This window comes from Mandrillus leucophaeus, unplaced genomic scaffold (genome assembly GCF_000951045.1).
Source record: "Mandrillus leucophaeus isolate KB7577 unplaced genomic scaffold, Mleu.le_1.0 Scaffold217, whole genome shotgun sequence".
In the NCBI taxonomy this organism is placed as follows: domain Eukaryota; kingdom Metazoa; phylum Chordata; class Mammalia; order Primates; family Cercopithecidae; genus Mandrillus; species Mandrillus leucophaeus.
In genome coordinates this window covers 2,042,757-2,056,571 of record NW_012102221.1, presented here as the reverse complement: position 1 = coordinate 2,056,571, position 13,815 = coordinate 2,042,757, and the positions used below count along the sequence as shown (strand labels likewise).

The 13,815-nt window shown below is 44.3% G+C and overlaps 1 protein-coding gene across 1 annotated transcript in view; it reads right to left on the bottom strand.

Moving 5' to 3' along the window:
* The window catches only part of FAT1 (FAT atypical cadherin 1), a 175,414-nt gene extending 173,229 nt beyond the window's left edge, over window positions 1-2,185 (bottom strand). Inside the window, exon 1 of the mRNA XM_011980777.1 lies at window positions 1,624-2,185. The gene's annotated coding sequence lies outside the window, so the exon portion shown is untranslated. The remainder of the gene's footprint in view (window positions 1-1,623) is intronic.
* Window positions 2,186-13,815: the final 11,630 nt, after the last annotated feature.

Genomic DNA, 13,815 nt, shown 5'->3' with positions numbered 1-13,815 from the left:
CAGGCTCGGCGCAGGGCGGACTCGGCCGAAGCCCGGAGAGCCGGAGGCGCTGGGACGCAGCCCGGACTAGAGGGCGGACTTGACCTCGGAAAGTTTGTGGGATTCAGGCATTTTAACACTGGGAAGACAAAGAGATCCGATTTCCCTGGGACCGGTGGAGGGAGCTTGGCGGGGAGGAGAACGGCTGGGCAGTCAAGTGTGAAAGAATTTCCTTGCTTCAAAGTTAACGCAGTCACCTTATAAGCCATCTTAGAGGTGACCGGAAAAAATAATAATAAAGGTGTCTAGCAGGTTATGGCTGGGAAGGAAAAATAAAGCCTGCAAGATGAGTGTGCCGATTCGTAGCCCTATATTCCCTGCCCACCAGTTAGAATACACAGATTCGCGCATCCAGCAAATGCAAACACCATCATCCAAAGACGTGTTTGCCACGGCCATAATTGCTCCAAGTGCTTACAGGTCAATTTCATACATGGAACACCTCGAAAGTGGGTGACCTGATCTCCAAGCCCAACCGGCTTGTGCCGCTTGCCGAATTGTAACTCTCAGCAAAACCCAACCACACCGGAACTCCAGCCGTTTCCTGGGAGCGAGGGAGCGGGAGTAGTGCTAAAAGGGGAAAAGAAGAACAGTAAAAAAGTACAAAGATACCATTCCCTGACATAAAATCACGGGATTTGTTTTAAATGGCACAAAAGAATTCCTGGAGAAGATGACCATTAATTAATAAATAATAACGCTTCCTAGGGCTTACTAGATGTTTTACATGTTTGGGAATCCCGATTTTCCAGGCTCCCTGAGAAATCTCTGCCTGGAAGAAGTTGCACTTCGTCGCCACAGGAGCCGCCGAGAGCCAGGGATGGAGATTTCAGACTTAAGACTCAGCCACGATTCTACTGATCCTTAAGCGCCAGCAGAACGAAATGGACATGCCTATTAGCTATCACAAATCGAATTATTTTCATATGAGAGAGAGAAATGTGGTTCAAGTTCCACATTTGTCCTTTAAATAATCGACCCTCCCTAACCCTGTTCCCAAAGGCTCGTGGAAATTAGGGAGGGGATTGGGGAGGCGGTTCCAGAAACAAAACGCTTTCCTCCAGCACGGCCTCTCCATCCAGTCCACCCAAGTTGATTTTTGTAACTCATATAAAGAATGGGCCCGGGTGGGTGGGCAGTGAAGACTGGGGTGAGCAAGCGCCCACGTCGCCGAGCGCCGGGGAGGTCCAGGTTCGCCTCCGCGCAAAACCCGGCAATGAGCGCGCCTCGCCAGGTGCCCGGACTAGAGGGCGCTGCGCCCCTGCAAATCTCGCAGCCCCGATGCGCCCTCCCTAGGCACCATTGCTATAATAAGTTACATTCAAAATAATGCACAAACAGCATCGCCTCTCAAGTTCTTTTGAACAGTGCTCTATATGTATTTTATGAATTCCCAAAGCTATGCATACGAATCTTTCATCGCCGAGCGGCACAAAGCCAGAGGGATGCGCAGCTCCTGGAGCCGAGAACCCGTAGGGCGCACACGCTTCCCCGCACTCGCTTAGAGCCACACACCCCACGTAATTTCATTTATGTTTAAACTTAAATGCCAAAAGGCATGCACAATTTGAACAAAGAACTCACCAGTCTAGCCGAGTCCTGGGCCCTGGGCTCTAAAGTCCCCGGCAGCTCCGTGATCCCCACGCGATGTGGATATGTGTTAGGAGCCGGGTTTGAAGTACCAAGTTTGCCTCCCCGGGATCTTCAACATGTCCCTAACCAGACTGCCATCGTCCGTGCCGCCGGGACCCAGGCGGCCGCATCTCCGGAGGCTTCCGACCAGGGCAAACTTAAGCACCAAACGGAGGCGAAAAGAGAGTGCGCGGGGCCGGAGCGAGGGCCCGGGAGCAACCAAGTTTGTCAGGACGTGCCCGGGCAGCCAGCCGCCGAGTTGAGGAGTTGCGGCCGGCGGCTGCGGCGACTCGCTGCCTCTTTCCCCGCTCCCTCCCTCTTGGAGGCGGTGGGGGAGGGGAGGTGACGTCAGCGCCCCGCCTCGCCCCCCGCCCCGGGCGCGGACGGGATTCTCCGGCTGGGCGCGCCACCCCGGCAGTCGCAGCAGCGGGCGCGGCGGCTGCGTGGGGTCCCGGTCTCTGCGGTCTCTCTGGCCCGCTGCAGCTGTGGCGCGGGTGAAACGCCTGCCCTCCTCCTTCGGCAGCGTCTCCTAGGCGCCGGCGAGCGCGGGCGTTCCTCGCACTCAGCGCCTGAGCCGCCCGGAGCCCCGCTGCGCGCACCTCCCCGGCTCGCGGAGCCCCTCCGGCGGCGTTTCCCACGCCGCGGACTGCAGGTGATGCTCTTCCTCTTCTGCAGCTGAAATTCGTCGCGACGTGTCGCCTGCCAGATTTTTGCTGGGCGGAAGCATGAACAGTCTCTGCAGACTGGCCTGGACGACTTGTACTTTGTGGCCCTCCAACTTCTGGATGTGAAAATTTTTTTCACGACTTACGCTCTTCGTGGTGTTTGTGTTGATAATCAGAGCCTTATTTTTGTTTTCAAATTCTTTCCCAATGCTCCTCTTGCCTTGACCGTACTCTGAAGCTTGTAAGGTTCTGAGAGGAGGGGGCGAAAGGATAGGGGAGGAGCCAATTCCCAACGTATCTTACAAGTCTTCTGTAGTGATAGGGGCTAATACACAAATCACTGTCTCCTCCTCGAAATAACATCCATTTAGATAAATGCAAAGGCTGTCGAGGGTTAATTTATAAAGGATGCGTCGTCTTTATGTAAGTGTCCAGCCTCCAGGAAAATATCTGCTGTGGAATATATTTTTAATGCCACTAAAGTACCAAAATACCTCCTGAACAGCGTGAAATTCCGAGGGAGCCATTTCTGTGAGTTGACATTGTCCCCAGAAGATTGTCATTAAAATTCAAGATCCCTGCGGTTGGGGGAGGTTCTATCAATATATTTGCATCCGTTGGTATAAATATGTTGATCAGTTTAGCTGGTCGTTCTTTTTCAAAAGTCAAGAGCAAAATCCTGAGGACAGAGGAAACTGGGCAGGGAGCTAAACAGTAAGGAGAGAACAAGATAGGTGACTGGAATGTTGTGTGTGTTTAGCCTTGAAGTCATAACTTGTCTAAATGTCAGTGTCCTCATCTGTGATATGGGACTAATATCTGCTTCTTGTGGTAAAAATGTATTCATGTGTTTATCCATTAAAAAAAAAAAAAAAACATACTGAACTCTACTTGCCAGGGAGATAACAGTTATTCATGCAGGCAAAGCATTTTTACTGAGCATCATATGAAGTGTCTAGCACGCACATACTAGGCACTTAAACAATATTCGTTTTCCTGCTCTCCCTCGTTCCCTTCCCTCACTTCTTTGCAGTGTCTCAGTTTTTAATCCATAAAATCAGCATCATCACCGTGATTCGGGATTCTGCCAGGCAGGTCTGCAAACTCAAGTCAGGTCTCCTGTGCTCAAGAGATCCTCCTGCCTAAGCCTCTCCCTCAAGATACATTTTGATTTGGAAGGGAGGAGAGGGTCCAGGGAGCTAGGACATGGAGGGATATAGGAAGGGATATTAGAGCTCCTGCAGACCCCGGGGGCAGCTAGAGGGTGCCAGATTCCTGAGGAGGGAGGAGGCTGGCTGGAGAGGCCAGCTTGTCAGTGCCCAGCAGACTTCTCCTGCTTCCCTGTTTCAACTGCACAGGCTCTCTCCTTTTGTGTCAATAGTTGAAATTAGAAATTGACCACATATTGCAAGTCCTCAAAATGATTCACAATAAATTCACCCCCAGAGGCTTCTGGTTGAAGTCCATTTGGTTTACTATACTAACTTTAAAATTGCCATAAATAAACCAAATTATTTACATTCAAAAAGATAAAAATCACAAATGACAGGAACTTATGAATAACAATTGATAATATTAGTCAAAATAGCTAGTTTTCAAAGTGAGATGGGCAGAAAACTTTTAACAAAATCTTTAGAGCTGTGCTGTCTAATGTAGTATGTAGCCACTTGCCACATGTGGCTTCTTTCATTTAAGCTAAATTAAAATGTAATTCCTTCGTCTCACTAGCTACATTCCAAGTTTCAGTGACCATGTGTGGCTAGTGACTATTGTATTGATCGGAGCAGATGAAAGAATATTTTCATCATGACAGAGTTGTATGGACACTTTGGTGTAGACCTTTAAAAACGCTGCTATTTTATGGAAGGCTACACCAAGTATTAAAATTCCAGTGTGTCCAATACTGAGTCACTTCTGAAGTATAAGGGAGGACCCAGAATCATGGAAGGGTTCATTCATTCCGCAGATATTTATCAAGTACCAACAATATGCTGGGTGAAAGTATGTAAGACCAAGATTTAATGAGGTAGGTGTGTTTAGCGATTAAGAAATATTAACATGGCCTTTTAGTTGTTTTCTCTCTTTGCTGACTAATAAAACCAGGGGAAATCATAGATTTAAAGCAAGAAACAATTCTAAGACATTTTTTGGAATAGCCCGAGGACCAAATACTTGTAAGTACGCTTGACTGACTCCTGGCATCCCAGCCTCTCTGCAGCTTTCACCGCTTACTCATGTGCCTGCGTGCCCATTGCGGCCTCCGCTTCCTGGAGGTGAGAGGAAGTATCAGCCCTCTCCACCTCCCGTATGCCTTGGAATTATTTTACCCTTTGCATTCAAATACAGCTCTTCTCTGGAATCAGCTTGTACTCTCAGAGGGAGCCATTAGAACATTAGACACCTGGCTGGGCGCCGTGGCTCACGCCTGTAATCCCAACACTTTGGGAGGCCGAGGCGGGTGGATCACCTGACGTAAAGAGTTTGATACCAGCCTGGCCAATATGGTGAAACCCTGTCTCTACTAAATATAAAAAAATTAGCCGGGCATGGTGGTGGGTGCCTGTAATCCCAGCTACTCGGGAGGCTGAGGCAGGAGAATCACTTGAACCGGGAGGTTCAAGTTGCAGTGAGGCGGAGGTTGCAGTGAGCTGAGATTGCGTCTCTGCACTCCAGCCTGGTGACAGAGCGAGACTCCATCTCAAAAAACAAAAAACAAAAAACAAAAAACAAACATAGACACCTAGTCAATCTAATGGGAATCAGCGCTGGTTAACTATGGGTATGAGTATGTTATGATAATACCATTCCTTCCTTCCCAGTGCATTACAGCAAGGGCTTTCTCAAAGCTATACTTAAAACATGAAATTTCTGATGCCATAAACACTCACTTGGGAAAGTATTTGAAGGTATTACAAATCACCTACTAATGGCTAACCATTTTTAAAAAATGGTACAAAGTATACTTTCCTTTTAAAGAAAGATCCATTGTGGAGTAGGGTGGCTGTAGACATTCTGTCCCTCAAATATAAGATAAACATCCCCAAGTGGTTTGGGAACAGATCTTGCAAGATACATATAATTTTTGGGATGCTTTCCCAGCTCAGTGATTGAAGGATTCTGAGTCTAACTTTTTGAATAGTAGACAACAAGTTGTCCAGCAACTTACTGTTGAAGCTACTTTCTCAATAGAAGTATGCAGTAGAAAGAGCATTAGACTTGAGGTTAGAAGACCTGTTTTGAATCTTGTCTTTGACATATATAGTTTGAATTTATTTGGTTATAACTGAATTTTGGGAGTCTCACTTTCCTCTATAAAGATAGATCTCTAAAATGGACACACACACACACACACACACAAAATCTACCTCACTGGTTGTGAGAGATGCCAGTCAAGAATAATCGTGGCCGAGCACAGTGGCTCACACCTGTAATCCGAGCACTTTGGGAGGCTGAGGCAGGTGGATCACCTGAGGTCAGGAGTTCAAGACCAGTCTGGCCAACATGGCAAAACCCTGTCTCTACTAAAAACACAAAAATTAGCTGGGCATGGTGGTGTGTGCCTATAATCCCAGCTACTCAGGAGGCTGAGGCAGGAGAATCCCTTGAACCCAGGAGGCAGAGGTTGCAGTGAGCTGAGATTGTGCCATTGCACTCCAACGTGGGCGACAAGAGCGAAACTCCGTCTTAAAAAAAAAAAAAAGAATTGTGACTACAATATCATTATTCTCCTCAAATTTACCTACTGTGTCTCACCCTGCCACTCCCATCTCAGCTATGAAGGTCTGTAGAACCAATGACCAGTAACATGTATTTACTGCCACTTATGCTCCAGACTTGGTTCCAACTTCTTTATATGCATTATCTCATGTCATTCTTACAAAATCCTGGGAAGCATTAGCAATTAATACCCTACCCCCATTTTACAGATGAAAACTGAGGTTTGAAGTAGATTAAATAACACACTGGGTCACCTTTCAGACTGAAACCTAAGGCTGGCTGCCTCCAAAGCTAACACTCTTGCCTGCTATAGTGCACGAGCTCCTTATAGACTGCAGCTCATTTGCACCCTTCAGAAACCATGCCAATGTTACACTAAAGGTCAGCAATGTTGTGGTTTAAGAATTGGCCTAGGAGGGGAGCAAAAACCTATCAAATAATAGCTGCAAGAAAATGCTCTCTTGTAGCAGCTACGAGTTTGGGTAAATAATTGTGTAAAAGTAGGTCCTTTAATCAGAGTGAGAACATCAGTGATTGTGTTTAGGAATACATATATAAAATACAGCCATTATTTGTTTGGATTACGTATTTTCATATATATATATATATGCATATTCTTAGACACATTGCTTTTCAATTCTAAAATTGTGGTCTGACTTTTAACTTGTTTAGGCTGAACAGCAGAAAAAGACACACCAATGATTCTCAGTGAATTCTGACAAGGCCTATGTCACATGATTTCATGATCAGCATTTCAATTTAGACCTCGCTTTTCTCTTTCCTGGCCTGGAACCACTAGTGTTTTGTTTTTTTTCTCTCTCCAATTCTCCTTTCTCTCCATTTCTGTTTTATATATGGCAACAAGTAATTTTACCCTTGGCATATTCCCTGTATCTATACTTCTTTACTATTAAATCTCATTCCTTTTCCTGGTAGAATTTTTTAGTCACAAAAGCTAATCTTATATAGAAACTTTAATGAGGTATGGCGATATTTTATCAGCATCCATTCTCTAACAGATCATCTGTCTAAACCCATCGGGGTAGTTCTCTATTTCTTGTCATGGGCATGTTGATCAATGGTAGTCAGTGAGATATTAGAGGAAGTTTCTTGGAGGCTTCTGGGAAAAAAAATTCCTCCCTCGTAAGAAAGAACCACAAGAGATATTATTTGAGAAAGAAGTTTTTAGATACAAAATGATTCAATCTTGCAGACTATTGTTCTATCATAATGGCAGACAAAAATAAGGATGTCATGGTTGGGACTACAATAGTTATCTTGATTAGTGAGGATGAGGCCTAAACCAAGGAAGGCAGATGAAGGGCCTCAATGACATTGAATGAACCATCCCTGTAGGCCACGCAAACTAAAGACGTGGGTTTTTTTGTTCGTTTGTTTTGTTTTTTTTGTTTTGTTGTTTTTTAATGGAAGAGCATAAGTTTCCATATTGCTTAATCTGAGTTGTGTTGGGATTAGCATTACTTGCAGTTGACATCATCTATTTCAGCTAAGCAATCCCTTTTAAAATATTCTAGGAATTATTTTTAAAAAAAAATTGATATACTTGAGCTCATTGGTCAACAGGAATTGGGCCTAACTCCAATGATAAGATTGAAGGATTCTTGACGCTTTCTCTTAATGGTGAGTGTACTAATCTGCTTGGGCTGCCATAACAAAATGCCATCGAATGGGTGGCTTAAATGATAGAAATGTATTTTCTCATGTTTCTGAGGGCTAGGAATCCAAGATCAAGGTGCCCACAGTGTCATTTCTGGTGTGGCCTCTTTTCCTGCTTTGTAGGTGGACACATTCTCTCTGTATCCTCACATGGCCTTGCTCTGTGCCTACAGAGAGAGCAAGCTCTGCTGTCTTCCTCTGATGAGGATAGGAGTCCTATTGGATTAAGGCCCCACCATTATGGCCTCACTTAACCTTAATTGCCTTCCTAAAGGCCCTGTTTCCAAATACAGTCACATTGAGGGTTAGGGCTTCAACACATGAATTGGGGAGATGGAAGAAAGATTCAGTCCATAGCAGTGAGAAAGAAGTTTTTAGATGCAAAATTATTCAGTCTTGCAGACTATTGTTCTATCATAATGGCAGACAAAATAAGAACATGAAATTTTATTTGTTCAACCAGAAGATTTTTCTCCACTCCCACTGCTCTTTCCTCAAGTGCCCAAAACCTTCTAGTATATTTTCCAATTTTATAAAGGAACTCCTGGAAGTGAATATTAACCAAACTCAGATATCCAGTACTTACCAGAGGATAAACTAGTCAGCTGGAAACACTGGCTGTCAGCAAATCAATGGACATTTGGAATTTGAATTTCTTTGTACCTATAACTGTCAATATCAAATTTCAAGCCGAAAAGTGAAGTCAGCTTATATTTGGCGATATGGCCCACTTTGTTCACACTTTGTCCTTTATTTGAAATAGAATCATTAAAAAAAAAAAAAAAAAATTAAGACTTGTGCCGTGTTGGCCGGGCGCAGTGGCACACGCCTGTAATCCCAGCACTTTGGGAGGCTGAGGCAGGCGGATCACAAGGTCAGGAGATCGAGACCATCCTGGCTAACACGGTGAAACTTGTCTCTACTAAAAATACAAAAAAAAAAAAAAAATTAGCTGGGCGTGGTGGCACGCACCTGTAGTCCCAGCTACTCGGACGCTGAGGCAGGAGAATGGTGTGAACCTGGGAGGTGGAGCTTGCAGTGAGTGGAGATCGCGCCACTTCTTTAAGTGGGCTTGGTTGTTTTGCGTGTTTAGGAAGGAACATCATTTGCCCCTGTCCCCACCCCATCCTTTTCTATGCAACAATTTGTGAAATATTTCCTCTCCTGTGTAGATAGGTGTGTGAAAGACCCAGAACAAATAACAGCCTTTCCCTGAGATTTTTCCCTCTGCTAGATGTTTGTTCCAGAGTACAGTGAAAATGGAAAGGCGGGCTATGTTCAGTGCTACTGAGACAGCTGTAGGGCACTGCAGTGGGGTCTTACAGTGGGGAGGGAGATTGGGCTCAACTCCAAACACAACCAGGAAAACTGGGGATTTATAGGCAGGGAGCAAAGTGGGGAGGCTCTGTGGATGGAAAACAAGGACAATGATACATCAGGAGTGAGAGGAGTTCCGGTTAAAGCGACTCACAGGATTCTTGCTGCAAGTGGTCAGTGCAGGTCCAGCAAGGACAGACACCAAGGTCACGGCCTGGGGAGCTTGCAGGAGCCCGACTACAGTTTGGCTCAGGAGAAAGTCTTTGTTAGTAGCAGGCTCTTTCTGTTTTTTCTACTGTCTTATAATTATTTTGTCCTGAAAAAGCAATGAAAGGACAGGGACATTTGTTATTAATCAAGCTTCTGAGACCTTTTGAATCTTAGCTGTAACATTTGCAGGTTGACATTCTTCATCCGTGTCATCGATTTATTAGAAGCCAAATTGTTGAAGGGGGTTGGGGTGGTACCTAGATGGGTAAAGGTAGAGTTCTGTGGAGAAAAGGAGTTAAAAGTCAGAGGACTGAGGTTAGGGTTCTGCCACTAACATTTACGGGCTGTGTAAACCTGGCAAATTACTTGGCTTCTTAAGTGGCAATGGGATTAGCTAAAATGTGATTAGCTGAGACGCTAAGCTGAGCCTCAGCGATCCTAACTCCTGATCCTCACATTTTGGTGTCGTCTCCTCCATCTCTTACCCACCAGGGTCTGTGTAATAGAATAATACAGAAAGGATAGGATGTCACTTCTGAGATTAGGTTATTGTCTTAGTCCATTTTGTGCTGCTGTAATAGAATAGCACAGACTGGGTAATTTACAATGAACAGGAATTGCTTGGCTCACACTGTTGGAGGTTGAGAAGTCCAAGACCGAGGGCCCAGCATCTGGCAAGGGCCTTCTGTTTATCAGCATTCCATGGCAGAAGGTGAGAGGGTGAGAGAAGGCAAGAGAAAGAACATGAGGAGACTGAACTTGTGTTTTTATAAGGAACCCACTCCCTCCATAATAGCATTAATCTGTTCAAGAGGGTGATGCCCCCATGCCCAAATGCCTCTCCCTAGGCCCCACCTCCCAACACTGCCACATTGGGGATCATGTTTTCAACACCTGAGCTTTGGGGGACACATTCAACCCACAGCAGTTATAAAAGACACTGAGGTCTCTCCTCGCTCTCTCCTCGCTCTCTCTCTCACAGTCTCTCCCCACTCTGGGGAAAGCCAGAAGCCCACGGGACGAGGAATGGAAGCCTTCTTCTAACAGCGCCACGAGTGAGCTAGAAAGTGGGTCCCCAGCCCTAGCTGTACCTTCAGATGACTGTAGCCCCAGCAGATACCTTGACTTGCACCCTCATGAGGGACCCTGAGCCACATCACCCAGCTGACCATGCCCAGACCCCTGACCATCAGAAATGATCAGAGTTAACAAATGTTTGTTGTTTAAATTGCTAAGTTTTGAGGGAATCTGCTACTCAGCAATTGACAAATAAATTTGGAATACGTATTATTGACTATTAATAAAATATTGTTGGCTTTCTACCAATAATGTTATGAGGATGAGGAAACACTTGGTAAACCGTTTAGGACTACCACGAATGTTGGAACCCTGTGCATAGACTGGAAATGTATAGAATAGTTCTATCCAAAGACTATGTGATGATGCGAATGTTCCGTCTATGCTGCCCTGGGTGGCACTACTGAGTACCTGACATGTGGCTAGTGCAAAGTGAGGAACTGAAGTTTTATTTAATTTTAATTCATTTAAATTTATACAGTTATATGTGGCTAACGCCTACCATTTTGGACAGAGCAGGTCTAGAGACTTTCTAAGCCAACAAATGACTTGCAAAATCTGGTCAGTGAGAATACAGTACATACAGCTTGTGGGCATGTTTTCTTCTCCCATTGTGACTTTTCTAAAGGAAGACTTGTGTTATTTATGAGGTCCAGAAGTGATGGACTGAGTTACATTGAACAATTATTTCCTTCCTTGTTTAAAAAAGAACAATGCATTTTGTAAAACTGGGTTTTCTGAGACCTCAGATTTCTCTTTGTATGTACATGTTCAATTTATCAGACATGAAATTATGGATTCAATGGATTGTCTCACCCAACTAGCTAATTTGCATGATTAATTGAAGAGGCATGCAATGCAACTGTGCCCAGTTTCCTTAACCATACCGGGCACTGCTGATTCATCCACCTGGTGGATGAGAACGACTTAAAACCTGAGGGCTTCTTGGCCACACTCTATTTATTCAGTGATATCACTTGGCAAATATGCAACACAAAATACAGCTCGAGTAGCACTAAGTTACTTGTGGCTATAGCAAAACTTGACTAGAGATAGACTCCAGTGTATGCAAAATTGTATTAGGGCTTATAGGACAGCACGTATTTCATGCTGTTGTCAGAGTAGGGAGGTTGATCTAGATTTGTTTATTCTTCCTCTTTTGTTGTTTTTTCCCGAGGCAGAGTCTTGCTCTGTCGCCCAGGAGGCTGGAGTGCAGTGTTGTGATCTCGGCTCACTGCAGCCTCCACCTCCTGGGTTCAAGCGATTCTCCTGCCTCAGTCTCCCGAGTAGCTGGGATTACAGGCACGCACCACCATGCCCAGCTAATTTTTGTATTTTTAGTAGAGACGGGGTTTCACCATGTTGGCCAGGCCGGTCTTGAACTCCTGACCTCAGGTGATCTGCCAGCCTCGGCCTCTCAAAGTGTTGGGATTACAATGATATATTTTGAGTTGTGCTCTGTAATAAAGCCAATGGTCACTTCAGTGTTGGCAGCATCTCATCCCTCGGTCATGTCAAGTCATGCCTTTATTCTCGAGCTTGCAGTCACATTATTACAAGGTAACCACAGCTGCTTCAACATTCATCAAGGCGGGATGGGGGCATCGGTTATCTCCACTCATGGGAAAAAAAAAAATTGCATCCTTACTGCACACTATAAACATAAAAATTTTCTTGATGAATTAAAGATGTAAACCTGTAAGGCCAATTGTCAAATGATTTAGAAGAAAATATAAGAAAATAATGTATTTGAGACTATGGAAGGATTTACTATGTAAAACACAAAGTGTTTTTAAAATGAAAGAAAAGATTGACAAATTCAATTACATAAAAATTAAGAACCTCTATTAAAATGTGAAAACATCCAGACTGGGAAAATATTCATTTAATAAGTACATTTGATTCAATTGTACTTATTCATACAATACTGTATTATTCAAGCAATACTATATTATTATATGAATACTGTGGACCACCTGAGGTCAGGAGTTCGAGATCAGCCTGGATGACATGGTGAAACCCCATCTCTACTAAAAGAACAAAAATTAGCTGGGTGTGGTGGCGTGTGCCTGTAATCCCAGATACTGGGGAGGCTGAGGCAGAAGAATTGCTTGAACCTGGGAGGCAGAGATTGCAGTGAGCCGAGATCATGCCACTACACTCCTTCCTGGGCGATAGAGAGAGACTCCGTCTCAAAAAAATAAAAGAAAAATAGGCAAAGATTGGATAGAAAAATGGAAAAAATCATGAACCTGTATTTCAGGAAGAAGAAATATGAATAGGGATTGTACATGCAGTGGGTTGAATGGTGACCACCATAGGGACATGTCCTAATCCCCAGAACCTGTGAATCCTTTTGTGGAAACAGGGTCCTTGCGGGTGAAATTTAGAGTCTTGAAATTAGATCATCCTGGATTATTTGGGTGGGTCCTCAATCCAGTGACAAGCATCCTTATAAGAGCCGTCCCAGGGAGAGACACACAGAGGAGAAGGCCACCTGCAGGCAGAGTGGAGACTGAGGTATGCAGCCACAAGCCAAGGAGCGTCTGGAGCCAGCAAGAGGTGGAGATGCAAGCAAGGATTCTTCTGAGAGCCTTCAGAGGAAGCACAGCCCTGCCAACACTTTGATTTTGGATTTCTAGCCTCCAGAACTGTAAGAGAATACATTTTTGATATTATTAAGCCACCCAGCTTGTGGTCATTTGTTATGGCAGCCCTGAGAAACTAATATAGTATGTAAGAATAAATCATTTCTTTTCGAGACAGAGTCTCTCTCTGTCACTCAGGCTGGAGTACAGTGGCCCAATCACAACTCACTCGTAGCTCCTTCCAGCTCCCCAGGCTCAAGTGATCCTTCTGCCTCAGCCTCTGAGTAGCTGGGCAGTGACTATATGTGCATGCCACCACGCCTGGCTAATCCTAATATTTTTTGTAGAGATATCTTTTTACTATGTTGCCCAGGCTGGTTTCAAACTCCTCAGCTCAAGCAACCCATCTGCCTCAGCCTCCCAAAGTGCTGGGACTATAGGTGTGAGCCACCATGACTGACTGAGATAATTAATTTCACTAGCTATTAGAGAAATGTAATACCCTTTTACAAAAACTATATTGGCAAAAAAGTCAAGATGTCATATCACAGGCAGTGAGGGTATGGGTCAGCAGGAACTCATACAATACTGGTAGGACTGGAAGTTGGTGCAACTACTTTGGAAAACAATTTGATATTACCTTATAAAGATGGACCTGCATGTATCTTATCATTTAGCAATTCCATTTCTAGTTTTAGGAGACCCAAGAGGAACTCTAAAACATGTACACCAGGAAATATCATAAGAAAATTCATAGCAGCATTGTTTATAATAACAAAAACTGGAAAATACTCAAGTATCTAGCAACAGAATGAATAAATAATTTATACCATATTCCCATTATGAAATTTACACAGTGAAAATGAATGTTCTGTTGTTACATGTAACAATAT